At 46.3% G+C, this 21,118-nt stretch overlaps 1 protein-coding gene across 1 annotated transcript in view; it reads right to left on the reverse strand.

Moving 5' to 3' along the window:
- Window positions 1-21,118, reverse strand: part of Casr (calcium sensing receptor) — an 86,043-nt gene that overhangs the window by 17,391 nt on the left and 47,534 nt on the right. The gene's annotated exons all lie outside the window — the stretch shown is intronic.

Raw genomic sequence — 21,118 nt, forward strand, 5'->3', positions numbered from 1 at the left:
TCTTCACAGGCAAGAGCTTAACCGCTAAGCCATCTCTCCAGCCCCATTTGCCCATGTTGAAGAACTGTGTCCGATTATGAGAGGCCACATTGTGTTTTTTGCCTCCATCTCTCTCTCTCTCTCTCTCTGTTTGTGTGTGTGGAGGCCAGAGGTGATCATTGGGTATTTTCCCTAATTGCTGTCCACCTTAGTATTAATTATTATTATTGTTATTGTGTGTGTGTGTGTGTCAGCATTTCTCACTGAACCCACAAATTTAGCTAGACTAGCTACCCAGCAAGCCCCGCTGAACCTCTTGGCTCCACCCTCCAGGACTGGGACTCACGGTGCATGCCACCTTGCTCAGCTTTTACTTGGGGTTGAGGAGCAGAACTTGGGTGCTCACTTTAAGCTTTTTCTATCATTTCCCCGGCCTTTCCCGCAGCCCACGAGAGGCAGAGTTTTAAAGAGGTTATGGGTTGAGCCAGGCGTGGTGGCACACACCTTTAATCCCAGCACTCGGGAGGCAGAGGTAGGAGGATCGCCGTGAGTTCGAGGCCACCCTGAGACTCTATAGTGAATTCCAGGTCAGCCTGGGCTAGAGTGAGACCCTACCTCGAAAAACCAAAAAAAAAACTAAAAAATAATGAGTTATGGATAAGTATGGCCTGTGCTGTAAGCCGTCCAATCTGCAGGAATCATGCGGATGCTTAGCGACAGTAGCTCTTTCTATTATAGTGTCAGTGATATTTTATTTACCATATGTGTTCTTATAGAAATTAGGGAGCTAGTTACAGTTAAGCTCAAACGTGACTTTGCACCAAGCAAGTGTCAGAAAAGACCACTTGTTCTTGTTCTCTGTTACAATGGCTCCCCTCCTTGTGATGGTCTCCAGTTCCAGTTTGCAGTGCAGCACACTTTAAGGCTTTCAAAAATAGTTCTTTGGGCTGGAGAGATGGCTTAGTGGTTAAGCGCTTGCCTGTAAAGCCTAAGGACCCCGGTTCGAGGCTCGATTCCCCAGGACCCACGTTAGCCAGATGCACAATGAGAAGCATGCGTCTGGAGTTCATTTGCAGTGGCTGGAGGCCCTGGAGCGCCCATTCTCTCTCTCTCTCTGCCTCTTTCTCTGTCACTTTCAAATAAATAAAAATAAACAAAAAAGCATTAAAAAGTAGTTCTTAAAAAGCACAGCTTCTTTTAAAGAATTTTTTATTTATTTGAGAGAGCAAGAGAGGGAAAGAGGCAGACACACACACACACACACGGGGGGGGGGGGAGGGAGAGAATGGGCGCACCAGGGCCTCCAGCCACTGCAAACAAACTCCAGATGCATGTGCCCCCTTGTGCATCTGGCTAATGTGGGTCCTGGGGAATCAAGCCTTTTTTTTTTTTTTTTTTTTTTTTTGGTTTTTCAAGGTAGGGTCTCACTCTGGCTCAGGCTGACCTGGAATTCACTATGTAGTCTCAGGGTGGCCTCGAACTCTCGGAGATCCTCGTACCTCTGCCTCCTGAGTGCTGGGATTAAAGGCATGTGCCACCACACCCGGCTGGGAATCAAGCCTTGAATTGGGGTCCTTAGGCTTCACAGGCAAGCACTTAACCACTAAGCCATCTCTCCAGCCTGCAGCCCCCCTTTTTTTTGAGGTAGAGTTTCACTCTAGTCCAGGCTGACCTGGAATTAACTACATAGTCTCAGGGTGGCCTCGAACTCAGGCCATCCTCCCACCTCTGCCTCCCGAGTGCTGGGATTAAAGGTGTGCACCACCATGCCCAGCTAGCACAGCTTCTTAAACCGTGGGTTGCAACAGATGGAGTCATGAAACTGAATGTAGGGGTTGTGAAATAGCTGGCAGTAGTGGAAGTCTTTTGAGTATTCCCTGACCAAAAATCAATTCAAAATTGAATGCAGGACTGGAGAGGTGGTTTAGTGGTTAAGGCGCTTGCCTACAAAGCCAAAGGACCCAGGTTCAGTTCCCCAGGACCCACGTAAGCCAGATGCACAAGCTGGCGCATGCATCTGCAGTTCATTTGCAGTGGGTCCTGGTATGCCCATTCTCTCTCTCTCTCAAATAAAAATAATAAAATAAAATAAATCAAAAACATCAAATGCATAATGAATCCAAGGTGTTTCCAGCTGTACTCACCTGTGTTGCATCGCATGACTTCATTGTTAATCTTGGTTCTGAACACTGTCTGCACACTTTGCCCTGCATATGTGATGCCTGTGAAACCTGTACACAGGACTCATTAAAAGTCTGTGGTCTTTTTTTCTAAATCTCTCTGGGATCCATCCACTTCTGCCTCCCGAGTGTTAGGATTAAGGTTTGCGCCACCACGCCCGGCTAAGAACTCAAGAGTTTTAATGAGTCCTATGTACAGAACTGGGTAGGCGAGAGAGGATTGTTACTGGCTAGGGTGAGCTACCAAGGCCTGCTAAATTTTTCCTGTGAAAGATTAACCCCATGGGGGAAGTTTAGCTGCTTCATTAGCCCATTCAGAAGACAATTCATGGCAAGAAGTCATAGATGAAGGAGAGAGATTGTGGGTCAATTGGCAGCAGCAGCTAAGTCTACCAGCTAATGCAGACTCCATCCTTTTTAGTCCAATGACCAGGGGCTAATCTGCTTCCAAAGCTGAGCTGTTCTAGAGCCTTCCTCTCCAGCCACATCCTGCTCCTCCTGTGACTCTGCTATCCCCTCACCCTCCAACTGCCCCTGCTTGTTCCTGTCGGTGGTCTTAGTCCAAGTTCCCACCACCTCCCATTTCTTCAAGCTCTAGTTCATTCTTCCCTATTCCTGCTTCCCAGCTTAACAACTGGCATTCATCTCTGGGACTTCCCCCTGCAGTAGTTAGACTGCATAGGTTTTGAATCATCACTAATAACACTTCAGATTTAGGATCTCGGGTAGAGGCTTCTAATTGTACTCCTTATATTTGCACTATTTTTTTTTTTTTTTTTTTTACAGAGAGAGAAGGAGAAGAGAGAACTGGCCAGGGCCTCAGCCACTGCAAGCAAACTCCAGATGCTTGCGCCACCTAGTGGGCACGGGCAACATTGCGCTTGCCTCACCTTCGTGTGTCTGGCTAACGTGGGGATCTGGAGAGTCAAACATGAGTCCTCAGACTTTGCAGGCAAGGGCCTTAACTGCTAAGCTGTCTCTCTAGCCCACATCTACACTATTTTTTTTAATTTTTTTAAAGAGTTATTTATTTATATATTTGAGAGTGACACACACAGAAAGAGACAGAGAGAGAGAGATTGAGAATGGGCGTGCCAGGGCTTCCAGCCACTGCAAACGAACTCCAGACGCGTGCGCCCCCTTGTGCTTCTGGCTAACGTGGGACCTGGGGAACCGAGCCTCGAACCGGGGTCCTTAGGCTTCACAGGCAAGTGCTTAACCGCTAAGCCATCTCTCCAGCCCACATCTACACTATTTTGTGTTCCCAGGTGAGATCACTATTGGCTGGAAAAGTGGCTGCCAAACCTAATGTCTTCTTTTCCCCATTCACTCATGATGATGGGTAGTCATGGGGGGTTAAAGCCTGGTCACTAGGATTTAAGCTGGTGGCCTTGGAGTTTCTAGGAAGCTAGCTTCATCCTGCTGCATGGAGGTGGATGGATGGGCCAGGTGTGACCCATCAGGAACCATGAGCTATATGCTAGGATTTGATAGAATAGAACCTCACCATTGGACTTGTTCCTGATGTTTACACAGCAGAGAAAAATGCTCTTGTTTTTGAGGTGGGGTCTCTCTCTAGCCCAGGCTGACCTGGAATTCACTATGTGGTCTCAGAGTGGCTTCAAATTCTAGATAATTCTCCTACCTCTGCCTCCCGAGTGCTGAGATTATATATATATATATATATATATATTTTTAAACTGAAGTTATCTCTAACAGTACCTGAGTCACAGACTCATTTGTTCTCCTTACTATAAGTTTATTACATTTAAATCACGTTTAATCATGTTTGCCCTCCTGCAAAAAAAAAAAAAAAAAAAAGCATTACACACCAAGCCAATGCTAATATTTGCTTTTTGTCTCACTGGCAGATATATCTTGGAAGAAATGACCAGAGGACCAGCTGGTTTTATGTTTAGAAGGGCCTTGACTTCCTGAGGACACGATCCGGGTTGTCTCAGTGCTGATGGATGGCTGCTCATTAAGTTCCTCCACCAAGTGATATGAGATGGGGGCTGGTGAGATGGCTTAAAGCTTAAGGTGAGCCGGGCGTGGTGGCGCACGCCTTTAATCCCAGCACTCGGGAGGCAGAGGTACGAGGATCGCCATGAGTTCAAGGCCACCCTGAGACTACAGAGTTAATTCCAGGTCAGCATGGACCAGAGTGAGACCCTACCTCGAAAAACCAAAAAAAAAAAAAAATCTTAAGGTGCTTGCCTGTGAAGCCTAAGGGCCCAGGTTCCATTCCCCAGTACTCATGAAAACCAGATGCACAAGGGGGCACATGTATTTGGAGTTCTTTTGCAGTGGCTGGAGGCCCTGGCGTGCCCATTCTTTCTTTATCTTCTTTATCTTTATCTACATCTTCCCCTTTCTCTCTCATAAATAAATTAAAATATTTTACATAAATAAATAAAAAAGAATCCAGGTGTGGTGGCGCACACCTTTAATCTCAGCACTCTGGAGGCAGAGGTAGAAGGATCACCATGAGTTTGAGGCCACCCTGAAACTACAGAGTGAATTCCAGGTCAGCCTGGGCTACAGGGAGACCCTACCTTGAAAAACAAAAACAAACAAACAAACAAACAACACAAAGGATAGGAGATAAGGGCAAACCGGTCAGTCGGGTGTCAAGTACACAACTTTACATGTTCATGCCAGTCTTTAGTCAGGAGTCCGTCTGTGCTTGACACCCGGGGTACAAAGAGAATAAGGAAGGGAAATTGAGATTCTTGCCTTTAAGACGCTTGTGGTTTGGAAAGGGACAGGAACATATGACTGCAGTAATGCAGATGCTTTAAGAAGGTCAAGGAAGCATCCAGAAGATATTGATGTTCTCTGATAGGCAAGAAAAGGAATCAAGTCAAAGCTGTGATTGGCAGTTTCATGGGGGTGGGGGGAGAAGGCGGGCAGAGCTGGTCTCTTCCTCCCCATGGTAACCTATAATAAAGAGCACCTTGCCCTAAACTTTAACAGAGGCCCCACATACATTTTTTGAACGATTTGAGTGATTGAAGTGTGGCCAGTGTACACGGGGGGCTAATTGGGCCATTTGAGGATACAACAGGGAAGCAGGCATCCGGGACACAGCGGGCGGGGGGCTTCACTGATCACAGCTGAACCCAAAGCCCCAGAGACTCTGCTAGGAAAAATACCGTGGAACCAAGTAGATCCCAAGCTTTCCTAAGTCCCAGAATCAAGGACAAGTGACCAGAGGCTCGTGAGACAGGCTAGCCCGCAACATTGTAGTAAAAGCATTTCAGTTTTACTAAAATTAAGAGCCCCCAACCCCATGATCAGCCCTTGGCTTCAACATTTCTGGAAATCGTGTAACCCTCTTCAGCCCACATTTCAGATGGAGATCACTGAGGCGCAGAGCTTCGGTGAATATAAAACCTCTCTGTGTATTTAAAGTATAGAAAGCTCAAACTCTGTACTTTCTCCCTTCCTGGATTTCAGAAATAAACATTCTAGGTTGCCTGGGGCGGGTGGGATGGGGGGGGGGAAAAGTGGTTATAAAGCCTAATTCGATTTCCAATGGTAGCCGTTTGTCTCTGCAGGCTGAGCACACCCGATTTGTCCCTGGTTTATTGCACTGTAACCTTTGCCCTCTTTTGTCACACGGGTTGTAAAGAATACTAAATGTTGTGGTGTGACCACTCCAGCAGAAAGGTGAACCATGTGTGCTTTTAATTAGGGTGAACCGGGAAAAATACCCGAGAAAAGTTCAACTAATCATCACAAAACCCATGTACTTGGCTCTGGTTAGAGGTTTCTCTCCTGTTGCTCAGGACATACCCACCATGAACATTCTGTACCCGCCTGGCACACAGTTACCTAACAATTAGGACGGGACAGTTTTTTATATTATTATTAGTTATGTATATAGTGTGTATAGAGCCATGATGGTACCATCGTTAGCCTTCTCTCTGTCATCCCCCCCATAGGGATTGTGGGTCTTGCATTGTGGGGGTGCCCATCAGCTGTGGGGGAGAGGCAATGTCTCAGCGCATAATGACCCAACTTGTGGCTCTAACAATCTTTCCGCCCCCTCTTCCGTGAATTTCCCTGAGCCGTGTTGGGTTCATTTCAGGTCTACTTCAGTGAGGAGGTCTGGGAGCCTCTGGATCTCTGGTTTGGTAGGAGTTGAGAGTTCTCTGTGTCTATCTCCTTCACCCCTGTGCTGGTACCAGGTTCACTGAGAAAGCAGCTGTAGATCATTTGGGAGGGTCTTCTTATCTGCCATCATCAATGTGATAGTCCCCCATCAACATGCCTGTCCCCAGTCCTCGGTCAGACTTCATTTCTTCTGTATTAGGGCAAGACACATCTTGTTTTACAACGAGGGCCCACCTTCAGCACCCGGGGAGGCCGCACACACTTCTGGGGTCACACTTGGCTGCCCCCCTCCAGCGTGGCGTGTCCGCAGGCCAGCTGCACAGGCGGTGACCCTCCATCGCCCTGACAACAGGTATGACTTTTGGAGAGTCCATGCCTCATTTAGCTCTGGTAATGGCTTAATTGAGTCGGAAAAAATGCACGGACAGGAACGTGATAAAAAGCAGCTGAGCTGGGTTCCTGTTAGTCATTGGAAAAAGCTACCGGGGAAGGGAGAGGAGGGAGAACCATTTACAGGAGCAGCTCAGGGCATGGGGCGAGGTGGAGAGAAACTAGCTCAGATAAGGCAAAGGAAGGAGAGGAGCAAGGGAGGAAGCTGACACCACCCGGCTTTCTGAGCGCTTGAAGAAGTGCCTGCCGGGACCACGGAGTGGCTGCAGACAGGTTTGCTGAGCGCACACACCCACGCGTGGTTGATCCCCCCAACACGCCAAGCTCCATTTGAGGAGCTCACAACGCTCTCAGGAAAACAGAAAAAGAGGTTTATGGAAGTTGAGGGGTATGAAATTCAAGGTTAAAACATGATCAGAGGGGGCTGGAGGGATGGCTTAGCTGTTAAGGCATCTGCCTGCAAAGCCAAAGGAGCCAGGTTCGATTCCCCCAGTTCCCACGTTAGCCGGATGCACAAAGGGGTGCACACATTTAGAGTTTGCAGTGGCTGGAGGCCCTGGTGTGCCCATTCCTTCTCTCTCCCTCTTTCTCTGTCAAATAAATAAAAAATAACTAAATAAAACATAATCAGAGGCTAGAGAGGTGGCTCGGTGGTTAAGGCACTTGCCAGTAAAGCATAAGGACCTGGGTTCGATTCCCCAGCCAGATGCATGCCCAGCGTGTAAAGCCAGGTACGTGGGGACACATGCATCTGGAGTTCCTTTGCAGTGGCTGGAGGACTTGGCACACCCATATTCATTCTCATTCTCTTTTTCCCTCTCTCTCTATCTCTTTCTGCTTGTAATAAATAAATTAACTAATTAAAAAAAAACATGATCAGAAAGATTCTTCTCTTCAGAACCTCATAGGTTGAAAATGTGTACTGGCGTGGGGCTTGGCCAATGCCTGTGAGTAATAATTCAGAACTGCAAGGGTTATAAAGGGCCACAGACCGGGACTTAGGAAGTCTCTTATTCTGACACATGTGCCTCCATGCCAGTCTCTTATTCTGACACATGTGCCTCCATGCCTTAAGTAAGCCTGGCTGATGGATATGTGGACTCCTATAGCATTAATGAAGTGGTCCAGTCAAACAGCAAAGATAGGCAATCATGTTTTTTTTTTTTTTTGTCGAGGTAGCGTCTCACCCTAGCCCAGGCTGACCTGGAATTCACTATGTAGTCTCAGAGTGGCCTTGAACTCAAGGTGATCCTCCTCCCTCGGCCTCCCAAGTGCTGGGATTAAAGGCGTGCGCCACCATGCCTCTATGGAACAGCCTTATGGTATTGCTTTCTAAACCCACAGGGATCCCTGACTCCCAGGACGGCATTTTTCAGGCTGTTGATCACCACTGGGCATTGTAGGGAAAACAAGTTTGGGAACTAATGAGAACTCTGCTGGGGTCAGGGGGATACATTTGCCTTCCAAAGGTTTCAAGAAGTCCTGGAGAAAAGACCGCTGTCTATTGTATGTGGGCATCGTTTGCTCCTTACCACGCTGTGAGACATGGCGTGGAAGTGCTGACCTGGTGGAAAGATAGTCCCTGGGCGGGCATCGCCTGCATTGCTGATGGCAGCTCGAAATCTGAAAGGACAGCCCAGGCTAAGAAGGAAGGCAGAGAGGTGGGCGAAGAGTTACGCCTGTTCCCATATTCACTGAGCTCAGACATCGGCTCTCGCCTCTGCTCCCCAAGGCAGCTCCCGCTGCACTGAACCGGGCTGACACAGGGAGCCTCTTCTCTCTGCACCGACAGTCCCTTGGTGTCGCATGCATGCACAGGGTCTTGTACGAGGACCCCTGGAAGCCTGGCTGGCAGAGGGCAAACATGAAGGAGGAGGAAGAGGAATCGGTGGAGGAAGAGAAGGAAGAGGAAAAGGAGAAAAGAGAGAAAAGATCTCGACTTGTAATGATCGCGGAATCTTCCGCACAGCGGTCAGCTTTCACGCAGGGTTGGGGGCATTCGGGGTGGCACGGCAGTAGACACACTGGTCAGTTTCAGGCTGCCAGTATGAATTTAACAGCTAACTTGTAAGAATCTTGGGTATTTCGTCATTGGATCTTGAAAGCCTAGCAATGGCTGGCGCACATCTCTTAAACACACAGTATACCAACCAACCAATTTTCTTTTCTTTTCTTTTCTTTTCTTTTCTTTTCTTTTCTTTTCTTTTCTTTTCTTTTCTTTTCTTTCCTTTCCTTTTCTTTTCTTTTCTTTTCTTTTCTTTTCTTTTCTTTTCTTTTCTTTTCTTTTTTCTTCTCTTTTCTTCTCTCCTTCCTTCCTAACTTACTTCTCTCTCTCTCTCTCTTTCTTTCTTTCTTTCTTTCTCTCTGTTTTTTCGAGGTAGGGTCTCACTCTAGCCCAGGCTGACCTGGAATCCACTCTGTAGTCTCAGGGTGGCCTCGAACTCTCAGTGATCCTCCTACCTCTGCCTCCCGAGTGCTGGGATTAAAGGCGTGCGCCACCACGCCCAGCAATATGCCAGTTTTCTTTGGAGGATGTAGCCAAAATTATTTTACAGGCATTACCAACTCCTGTCGCCCCCTGTTTCTCTCTTTGCTTTGGGCTATTAAGATGCTGCTGCAAATTAAATCTGTGGCGCAGCTGTCCTAAGATAGAACCCAAAAGCCACGTGGCAGTGTTCTCATATTACTTATGGCATTATTTGTTTTCTTGCTCTTTTATTTCCTCACCCCATTAGATCTTTCCTTCCTATAAACACTGATAGGGATATCAATCAAAACAAATAACTATATCCGTCTGAAGTTTTGCTGTGGGCAATGAAAAGTGTCCTCGGGTGACACTTCCTGTCGTTAGCAGGACAAGGTCGAGAAAACGCTTCTTGCCTCACTCTCTGAGAGGAGAGACCTAAGCAGACAGTTTTGGAACCCAGGCCACTGATCTCAAATACAACAGTTTAGAGGCGGAAAAGCTGATGTGATTTCCAGTGAAACTGCCTGATCTCAGAATGTTTGAGTCATGCTGGTCGATTTCGTCACCAGTTGGAGGTGGAAATCACAACTCCCTGAAAAACGTTGTATAGGGACTTAGTAATCAAAGAGAAAACATTTTCTTTTCAGTAAAAATGGGAGTTGCAACTTCATCTGTGTGCTTAAAATCCCGGCTTCCGTCTTTAGAGGGCTAAACTTCTTTCAATGACAGTATGAAATACATTTATTATGGGATTTCTTTTCATTTTAATTGGGCTGCAGGTAAGCATAGTTGCATTAATTATGATCCTTGGTTGATGAGCTCTGCCTGGCCCATTTTTTATCTCTTTATCGAGATTTTATGTGATTTTTATTTTATGTTTTTTTTCGAGGTAGGGTCTTGCTGCAACCCAGGCTGACTTGGAATTCACTATGGAGTCTCAGGGTGGCCTCGAACTCACGGCCATCCTCCTACCTCTGCCTCCCGAGTGCTGGGATTAAAGATGTGCGCTACCATGCCCAGCTTGGAGTTTTATTTGTTTATTTATTTATTTATTTTGGTTTTTCAAGGTAGGGTCTCACTCTAGCCCAGACTGACCTGGAATTCACTATGGAGTCTCAGGGTGGCCTCAAACTCACGGCCATCCTCCTACCTCTGCTTCCCAGTGCTGGGATTAAAGGTGTGCGCCACCATGACCAGCATTAGAGTTATTTTTTTAAATAACTTTATATATTTATTTGCAAGTGGAGGAGAGTGACAGCGTGTGTGCATGTGCAAGAGAGAGAGAGACAGAGAGACAGAGAGAAAGAGATTGTACCAAGACTTCTAGTTGCTGCAAACAAACTCCAGATGCATGTGTGCCTTTGTGCATCTGTCTTTACATGGGGAATTTAACCCAGGCCATTATGCTTTGCAAGCAAGCACCTTAACCACTGAGCAATCTCTCCAGCCCCTGGCGTTATTATTATTATTATCATTATTTTGGGTTTTTGAGGTAGGGTCTCACTCTAGTCCAGGCTGATCTGGAATTGACCTGGAGTTCATAATGGAGTCTCAGGGTGGCCTCGAACTCACGGCGATCCTCCTGCCTCTGCTTCCCGAGTGCTGGGAATAAAGATGTGTGCCACCACGCCCTGCTCTCCTGGAGTTATTTTAAATAGTGAGCTTACTATCTCCAACAAAGGATATCAGTATTGACTCAGCTGACCTGTTCTTTTTTTTTTTTTCATCTGTTCGCATGCCTCTTCCCACCAAATGAGCCACAAATCCAGAACCACAGCTTCATCATTCCTTGCTTCCCTCCCATCTTACGTTTTAAAAAGCTTTATAAATCTGAAATCAATACTGAGAAGATACACCCCAAAATGTAAGGGTGGTGAGATTTTGCTGCTTGCAAAGTTAAAAAAAAAAAAAGGTATGTGTCTGTGTGCATGCACACATGCTGAGGGTTGGACCCAGGGCGTTGTGCCCCCTGAGCGTGCGCTCCAGCTTTGAGCTAAGCCTCTAACCTGTATTACTCTTGCCGAGAGAAATGATGTACCGTAGAACGCAATGAAAAGAATGGCTGTGTCAGGGCTGGAGGGATGGCTTAAAGGTTAAGGCGTGTGCCTTTAAAGTCAGGACCCACGTAAGCCAGATGCACAAGAGTACACACACATCTGGAGTTCGTTTGCAGTGGCTGGAGACCCTGGCATGCCCATTCATTCTCTCTCTCTTCCTCTATCAAATAAATAAATAAATAAAAATAAAAATATTTTAAAAGAATGGTTGTTTCAGTCACTGGGCATGGTGGTACATGCCTTTGATCCCAGCACTCGGGAGGCAGAGGTCGGAGGATCGCCGTGAGTTCAAGGCCACCCTGAGACTACAGAATGAATTCCAGGTCAGCCTGGGTTAGAGTGAAACTCAACCTCAAAACAAAACAAGAAAAAGAATGGTTGTATCAATGGATATAAATACTAAGCATGACAAGCAAAATTGTTATCTGGTGATATGGCATAGTCTTTGAAACGTATTTTGAAAACACATGTTTATGGTCATTCTTCATTGTGTGCATTTTTTTGGAGGTAGGGTCTCACTCTAGCTCAGGGTGACCTGGAATTCACTATGGAGTCTCAGGGTGGCCTTGAACTCACGGCGGGCGTCCCGAGTGCTGGAATTAAAGGCATGTGCCACCACGCCCGGCTATTGTGAGCTTTTCATTTCCATCTTTCCAATGTTTCTTTCCCTTATCTTACTTTCTTAAAATGAGTTTTTTTTAAACTGTTGTTTTTTTAAAAACTCGTTTTAAGTCTTAAGTTTGAGAGAGAGCATAAGAGAGAGAAAGAAGCAGATACATAGAGAGAATCAGCGTGCCAGGGCCTCTAGTAGTGTGAATGGCTGAAGGCCCTGGCATGCCCATTCTCTCCCTCTATCTGCCTCCTTCCCATTTCAAATAAATAAATTAAAAAAATCTTAAGGCATTATTTACTGATTTTCATATTATGTGTGTGTGCAGGGGGAGGGGCATGCCAGGATCACTAGCTACTGCAAAAGGATGCTCATCTGTCTTTCGTGGGGGGGGGGGGGCTAGGGAATTGAACTCCAAGCCCACAGGTTTTGCAAGCAAGTGACTTCAACTGCTGAGCCATTTCCCCAGCCTCAGGATATGTTTTGGAAAGAATGCGACATTAGACGGTTATGAAAATCACAGTGCGCTTCCACAGACCTGGATGGTTTAAGTTGGTTCATCAATGTGGTTTCCTGAGGTGATCAAGAGACACAGTGAACACGCGACCTCAGAGCCCTGTTGCTGGCACAAAAGGGCACACGCTGGTCACTGGTTTTGTCAGTAGAAGGAATGCGCTCCAAAAATGCCAGTGGCATACAGCTCAGCAACGAATGAAGAATTGCATAGTCACTACCGAGTCTTCCTTATGATAATATATATGTAGTATGTCATAAGTATATTATATATGCTAATATATCATATATATTGTATTACTCATGGCTACACGTGCTTTTATACTCCCAGTAGAAGGCAGGCTTGTGTACGCCAGCGTCAGCACGCGTGCATGAAGAATGAGTGTGCTGGGGCTGGAGAGATGGCTTAGCGGTTAAGCATTTGCCTGTGAAGCCTAAGGACCCCGGTTCGAGGCTCGGTTCCCCAGGTCCCACGTTAGCCAGATGCACAAGGGGGCGCACGCGTCTGGAGTTCGTTTGCAGAGGCTGGAGGCCCTGGCGCGCCCATTCTCTCTCTCTCCCTCTATCTGTCTTTCTCTCTGTGCCTGTCGCTCTCAAATAAATAAATAAATAACTTAAAAAAAAACAAAAGAATGAGTGTGCTGTGCTCCGACACTCTGGCGATCCTACGCACGTCGGGTTTTTTTTTTTTTTTTTTCCAGCTCCATTAGCACACTGGGAGTCAGCTTGCGGAAGACAACGGTCATGGTCCGTCCCTGGCTGACCCATCCACTATGGTGCACGGCTATGTTTGTATAGCATTATGTTAGACACCGTTCATTCTCTTGTTAATGAGTAGTTTAGGGCTTAATCAATAAAGCTTGATGTGTGATGAACACATACCTTGTCCAGGAGTTGCTGGACCACAGGGTTTGTGCATCTTCCAAGGGGTTTGTGCGAATTTATCTTCCCACAACAACATATGCGAGTTTACATCACTCCCATTCCTTTGGATTCTCAGTCTTTTTTTTTTTTTTTTTAAGTTTTTATTTATTTATTTATTTATTTGAGAGCAACAGACAGAGAGAGAAAGACAGATAAAGGGAGAGAGAGAGAATGGGCGCGCCAGGGTCTCCAGCCTCTGCAAACGAACTCCAGACGCGTGCGCCCCCTTGTGCATCTGGCTACAGACGCGAGCGCCCCCTTGTGCATCTGGCTAACGTGGGACCTGGGGAACCGAGCCTCGAACCGGGGTCCTTAGGCTTCACAGGCAAGCGCTTAACCGCTAAGCCATCTCTCCAGCCCCCCATTTTTTATTTTTAATAAATAAATAAATAAATTTTTAGTTTTTTGAGGTAGGGTCTCGCTTTAGCCGAGGCTCACCTGGAATTCGCTATGGAGTCTCAGGGTGGCCTCGAACTCACAGTGATCCTCCTACCTCTACCTCCCAAGTGCTGGGATTAAAGGCGTGCGCCACCACGCCTGGCTTCTCCAGTCAACTTTTAATTCTGAGATAGGATCTCATTAAGTTGCACAGGCTGGCCTTGAACTCATGAGCTTCCTATTTCAGCCTCCTGACTAGTGGGGTTACAGGCCTATACTATCAGGCTCAACTTGTGCTTCCTTTGTATGGCTATGTCATATACCTGTATTCCTAAAACTATCTGAATATTTTTATTGTTTTACATTTATAAAAGAATATCATAATCTTCTGACACTTTTGATCAGTTATTAATAAGATTCGTCTATAGGAGTACATTCCCCAAGGGAGTAGTGGCTGAGCTCTATTACAGATGGAATAGTGAATTATTAATTCTTTGCTCAAACATTCTACCAGTTGACTTCCACCTCCAGCCCTATATTATATTCTTTAAAAAATTATTTATTGGGCTGGAGAGATGGCTTAGCGGTTAAGCGCTTGCCTGTGAAGCCTAAGGACCCTGGTTCGAGGCTTGGTTCCCCAGGTCCCACGTTAGCCAGATGCACAAGGGGGCGCACGCGTCTGGAGTTCGTTTGCAGAGGCTGGAAGCCCTGGCCCGCCCATTCTCTCTCTCCCCCTCTATCTGTCTTTCTCTCTGTGTCTGTCGCTCTCAAATTAAAAAAAAAAAAATTATTTATTTATTTGAGACAGTAAATATGGACATGCAAGGGCAGTTGTAAATTAACTCCAGATTCGTGTGCCACTTTGTGCCTTTAGCTCTATGGAGATACTGGGGAATCAAACCTGGGCCAACAGGCTTTGTAGGCAAGCACCTTTAACCACTGAGCAACCTCCCCAGCTCCAATTCTTTTTTTAGCTGACTTTTTGGGTCTAATACCATGGTTACAAGATTAACAAGCTTGGTTTCCTTCCCTATTTCACAATGCAACCATGTGTCCCTTGGCAATGGGGATATGTTTTGAAAAATTAACAAGAGTACACTATGTGATTGTTACTATCAGTCATGATTTTGACTGTTGAATACTATTCCACTATGTGACTCTATCACAATATACTCACTCATGTTCCTATTCACTATTGGGCATTAAACTTTTTTTTCTTATTTATTAGGGAGATAGATATGTAGATAGATAGAGAGAGAGAGGGAGAGGGAGAGAGAGAGAGAGAGAGGAGAGGCAGCTACAGAATGAGCATGCCAGGGTCTCCAGCTGCTGCAAACTCCAGATGCATGTGCCACCTTGTGAATCTGGCTTATGTGGGTCCTGAGGAATGAAACCTACATTCTTATTTTGAGAGAGAGAGAGAGAAAGAAAGAGGCAGATAGATGGAAAGAGAAAGAGGGGGAGAGAGAGAGAGGGAGAGAGAGAGAGAGGGAGAATGGATGTACCAGGGCCCCTAGCCCCTGCAAACAAACTGCAGATGCATGAACCACTCTATGCACCTGACTTTATGTGGGTACTGGGGAATCAAACTCGGGTCGTTAGGCTTTGCAGGCAAGTGCCTTGAATTCTGAGACATCCCTTTGGCCCCAAATCCGATTTTGAAAAAAATATTTATTTATTTATTTGCAAACAGAACGGGACAGTAGAGAGACAGAGAGAATGGCCTCTAGCCACTGCAAACAAACTCCAGATGCATGTGCCCCCTTGTGCATCTGGCTTATGTGGGTCCCAAACTTGAGCTCTTTGGCTTTGCAGGCAAGCGTCTTAACTGTTAAGCCATCACTTCAGCTCTCATGTGGATTCTGATCACCTAGGTCCTTCTGGTTTTTCTATATTTTTGCCAGCTTGGGTAGCTCTTTTGGGCCCTATGTTGGTATTTTTAATATCTAAATATCCCTTAATGCAATTGTTAAGACTGAATTTCACTTTATTTTGTAGAACTGTGTCTCCCAGTTAAATTCATTTTGAATGCTATTCCCAGTTAAAAAAAAATACTTTTAATATTTATTTATTTATTACAGAGAGAGAGAGAGAAAGAGAGAGAGAGAGAGAATAGGTAGTTAGGGCCTCTAGCCACTGCAAATGAACTCCAGATGCATGCGCGATATGTGTATCTGGCTTACATGGGTCCTGGAGGGATTAAACCTGGGTCCTTTGGCTTTGCAGGCAAGCGCCTTAACCGCTAAGCCCTTCAGCCTCACTGTTCCCAGTTATAAAGGGACACGTCTTCCTGTCTTGCCCTCTCCAGACTGTCCCAGGAGCACTGTGAACCACCATTTAAAACAAACAAACAAACACAAAATAAAACAAAACACAACCCTGGAATACGTTCTGTTGCCTCCACCAGAGGAGTCTCCCGCGCTCTTGCTGCCTGAAGCTGCGCTGGAGGAACATAGCCAAACGAGCCTGCCCAGGGTGAAGCCTGTGGATGCTTCCATAAGCAGCCTTAGAGGCACATGACAAACCCTTTTCTGTTCAGTATTGGAGGTTGAACCCTCCAATACCGTGAGCTAAACCAGCACGATAGATACTCTAAGCTCCATCCCCAACTCAAGAAGGGCTCCGCTTTCAGAAAATTAATGTTAAAAAGCTTCCTATCTGTCAGTCGTCAGACTGAGTCTTAAAATGTGGTACTTGGACCACCATCACCATCAACATCATCACTTGGAAACTTGTTTGAACTGCAGATCCCAGGTCTGGCCCCCCTCCCTGGGAAGACGACCCCGCTGGCCTACTGAATCAGAAGCTCTGTGCTTTATCAAGTCTTCTGCATGAGTCTGGGTGTACATTCCAGTTGAGAACTATTGCTGATTACTTTTTAAAAATATTTATTTAAATATTTAAATATTTTAAATATTTAAATATTTATTTGTTTGAGAGAGAGAGAGACAGAAACAGACAGAAAAAAGGCAGATGGAAAGCCAGGCATGGTGGTGCATGCCTTTAATTCCAGCACTTGGGAGGCAGAGAGGTAAGAGGATCGTGAATTCAAGGCCACCCTGAGACTACATAGTAAATTCCAGGTCATCCTGGGCCAGAGTGAGACCCTACCTCGAGAAAAAAAAAAAAAAAAAAAAAAGAGGCAGATGGAGAGAGAATGGGCACCACAGGGCATCTAGCCCCTGCAAGAGAACTCTAGACTCATGTACCTCCCTGTGCATCTGGCTTATGTGGGTCCTGGGGGATCGAACCTGGGTCCTTTGGCTCCACAGGCAAGTGCCTTAACTGCTAAGCCATCTCTCCAGCCCAAATATTTTATTTATTTCAGAGAGAGACTCGGCAGACCAGGGCTTCCAACCATTGCAAACAAACCCCAGGCCCAGGTCAAGCCTTGTGCATCTGGCTTTCCATGGGAATATTAATTGGGGCATTAGGCTTTGCAGGCAAGTGCCTTAACTGCTGTGTCGTCTCTGTAGCCCTTGCTGATTTTTTTTTTTTTTTTTTTTTTGACGAGTAAGTCGTCAAGGTGTTTTTTAGCAAGATGAAAAAGCAGAATCAGAAAGTATGCCCCTCAGAGTAGAGGGTGGTCTGAGCTGAGGAGCAAGTCTGCTGAATTATATTATTTTAAATATATTTTATTTATTTATTTGAGAGAAAGAGGCAGAGAGGGAGAGAGAGAGAATGGGTGCGCCAGGGCCTCCAGCCACTGCAAAGGAACTCCAGATGCATGCGCCCCCTTGTGCATCTGGCTTACATGGGTACTGGAGAATCAAACTGATATCCTTTGGCTTTGCAGGCAAATGCCTTAACGGCTAAGCCATCTCTCCAGCCCTTAATTACTACTATTTTAAATATTTTATATTTTATTTATCTATGAGAGAGAGAGAAGAGAGAGAATGTATAGGTACGCCAGGGCCTCCTGCCAGTATAAACAAGCTCTAGACATACGCACTACCATATGTATGTGGCTTATGTGAGTTCTGGGGAATTGAACTTGGGTCCTTAGGCTTCGCAGGCAAGCGCCTTTAATGCTAAGGCATCTCTCCAGCCCTTGAATTATTTTTTTTTTAAATCTGCATTAGCTTAGGGTCATATTCTGTCCTAAGATCCTGAAACTTTAAGTCTGGCTTTCAAACTGAATCTTTTCCCTCTAACATTACAGTTTTTCCCCCAGGCATAGCCTGCAAAGCCAAAATGCACATTGAAGACAGACACAAGAATTTCCTGTTAGTGTCAATTTACACTTCAGTTTCCCGAAGTCTACCTCATTGCTTACACGCTATGAAACTCGGCTTCTAGGAAACAGTTCAGAAATGATTGCTCTGTGCTAGGGTGACTTTTAAAAAAATATTTTATTTTTATTTATTTATTTACTTATTTATTTATTTGATAGAGAAGGAGGGAGAGAGAGAGAGAATGGGCGCACCAGGGCCTCCAGCCACTGTAAATGAACTCCAGATGCATGTGCCGCCTTGTGCATCTGGCTAACGTGGGTCCTGGGGAACCAAACCTGGGTCCTTTGGCTTTGTAAGCAAGTGCCTTAACTGCTAAGCCATTTCTCCAGCCCTACTAGGGTGACTTTTTGAATTTTTTGGTTTATTATTTATTTATTTATTTGAGAGTGACAGAGAGAGAAAGAGGCAGAGAGAGAGAGAGAGAGAGAGAGAGAGAGAGAGAGAGGAGGGGAGGGGGAGGGGAGGGGAGGGGAGGGGAGGGGAGGGGAGGGGAGAGGAGAGGAGGGGAGAGGAGAGGAGAGTGGGCGTGCCAGGGCCTCCAGCCACTGCAAACAAACTCCAGACGCGTGCGCCCCCTTGTGCATCTGGCTAATGTGGGTCCTGGGGAGTCAAGCCTCGAACCGGGGTCCTTAGGCTTCACAGGCAAGCGCTTAACCACTAAGCCATCTCTCCAGCCCCAGGGTGACTTTTTGGATCTGTAATCCAGTGCCAGCTTCATTTGTGAACTAGAGCAACTTGTCCACAGGAGGTGACTTGTCACTCTGTCACCCTGTCTCACAGGCAGAAGGAAGGGACTTACCTATCCAGTTATCACCTTCCTTCACTGTCCCTCAGCAGAGTCTTACTGTCAAATTCTTTCCTCAAATTTGCAAAATGGCTACCTTTTTTTTCTTTACAATTCAGCCAAAGTTTTTGTTATTGTTGTTTATTTTTACTTATTTATTTGAAAGCGACAGAAAAAGAGGCAGAGAGAGAGAGAGAGAGAGAGAGAGGGGAGAGTGGGCACGCCAGGGCTTCTAGCCACTGCAAATGAACTCCAGACACGTGTGCCACCTTGTGCAGCTGGCTTACATGGGTACTGAAGAATCGAACCTGGGTCCTTAGGCTTTGCAGGCAAGTGCCTTAAACCGCTAAGCCGTCTCTCCAGCCCCCCAATCCAAAGTTTTTATGTCTCCTTCACGAAGCCCTTGCTCAGCCCTGTGCAGCCTCTTCATGCTCTCTTGGGAACATTTCCCAGGGACTCTGCAAGGCTGCTCTCCAGCCTTCCAGTCTGTCTCTGCGCCTGTGCCTGGCATCCATGGTGAGGAAGGGCACCCCTCACAGCTGGCCAGCATCACTCCCACCCAGTCTGTCAGCGAGGGTGCCCTCGCCATTCAGAGGCCTTACTGAGAGGTTTTTACCCACTTGGATTCCATTCCTCTTTGAAATAAAATTTGACTCTCTCATTTTTGCTTTTCCTTCCTCTCTCTCTCTCTTTTTGTTTTTACTTTCTTCTATCTTTCAGAAGTTGTCTCCCAAATGTTTCAGATGAGAAATAAAGGAGCTAATGGCTCCCAGCCACCTTCTTATTCAGTTGTCCCCTGGGTCGATTTCATCAGCTTGTGGGCTGTTTGTTTTGATAATTTTTTTTTATTTTTTTATATATTTTATTTATTTATTTGAGAGTGACAGACACAGAGAGAAAGACAGATAGAGGGAGAGAGAGAGAATGGGCGCGCCAGGGCTTCCAGCCTCTGCAAACGAACTCCAGACGCGTGCGCCCCCTTGTGCATCTGGCTAACGTGGGACCTGGGGAACCGAACCTCGAACCGGGGTCCTTAGGCTTCACAGGCAAGCGCTTAACCGCTAAGCCATCTCTCCAGCCCTGTTTTGATAATTTTAAGATTTTATTGTTGTGAAGATATAGTCACGCCTGCTTCTTTGCATAGTATCTATAGTTGCTTTTGTACTTTTGCGTGGCAAAGGTTAGGTTTAAGTAGTTATGAAAAGGCTGTCTGGTCCCCAAACTCGAAAATATTTGTCATTTGTCCCTTTACAGGAAAAAAAAAAAAAAATTGTTGAGCCCTGTGTGAAACTGAGCACGGAGAAAGGCCGCTTCTGCCTTGATCGAGACAAGGACAAGGCAACTTAGCAAGCGATGTGCCTGTTGTGAGCTGAGGTTTGTGCAAGTTAAAAGATGACTTCAGGCCAGGGCGTGGTGGTGCACGCCTTTAATCCCAGCACTCCGGAGGCAGAGGTAGGAGGATCTCTGTGAGTCCGAGGCCACCATGATACTACGTAGCAAATTCCAGCTCAGCCTGGGCTACAGCAAGACCCTAACTTGAAACCTGCCCCCCCCCCCCCACAAAATGGTGATTTCACTAGTTTTCTCCATTAGAGGATGAATTTGATAGTCTCTTTGTGGCTAGAGATGGCAGTAACCCAATCACCCTGGTGTCACCTGACTCAGGAGGCACCAGGAACCAGGTCTGTTCCCACCCAACAAGAGAGAGAGAGAGAATGTGCACAGGGGGACTCCCCACCCCCAACCCCACAGACAAACCTCCAGCTAAGCTTAGGTGGGAAGTCCAAGTGGTGAACTGGAATCACTGGCCCGGTGGGTCAGTTCCACGGGGCCCTCATTGTCTCCCAGGGAAATGGCTTCGAGGGACAGTTAGCATGTTTGGTGAGCCTGGCTGGTAAACAGAGATGCCACCACCTCCCTCGCGGCTCAGGCATGACCTGGGGGGGGGGTTCATCATATAAGAAAGAAGCCAGGCCGCAAGGAAGAAGAGGGGAAGAGGTGTTCTCTCTGGTGACAGTTTTAATTCTGCTTTTAGAAAATTCCCCTATGAAGGTTAACTTCTTTTTTTTTGTTGTTGTAGTTTATTTTTATTTATTTATTTATTTATTTATTTTTTGAGAGTGACAGACAGAGAAAGAGGCAGATAGAGAGAGAGAGAATGGACATGCCAGGGCAAACGAACTCCAGATGTGTGCGCCCCCTTGTGCATCTGGCTAACGTGGGTCCTGGGGAATCGAGCCTCGAACCGGGGTCCTTAGGCTTCATAGGCAGGCGCTTAACCACTAAGCCATCTCTCCAGCCCTGTTGTTTCTTTTTTCTTTATCCCAGTCACAGGGTGGCTTTGCTCAACACTCATATTCTATGAATTTCTGGGGGGGCTCAACAGAAGAGCGCCAAGGCCTCACTCACGGATAGTCCTCCTCCCCCTAGATTGAGTGACTAGGGGTCCCCTTCCTGTTTGATAGTGACCACTTGGCTCTCT

Source organism: Jaculus jaculus, chromosome 4 (genome assembly GCF_020740685.1).
Source record: "Jaculus jaculus isolate mJacJac1 chromosome 4, mJacJac1.mat.Y.cur, whole genome shotgun sequence".
NCBI lineage: Eukaryota > Metazoa > Chordata > Mammalia > Rodentia > Dipodidae > Jaculus > Jaculus jaculus.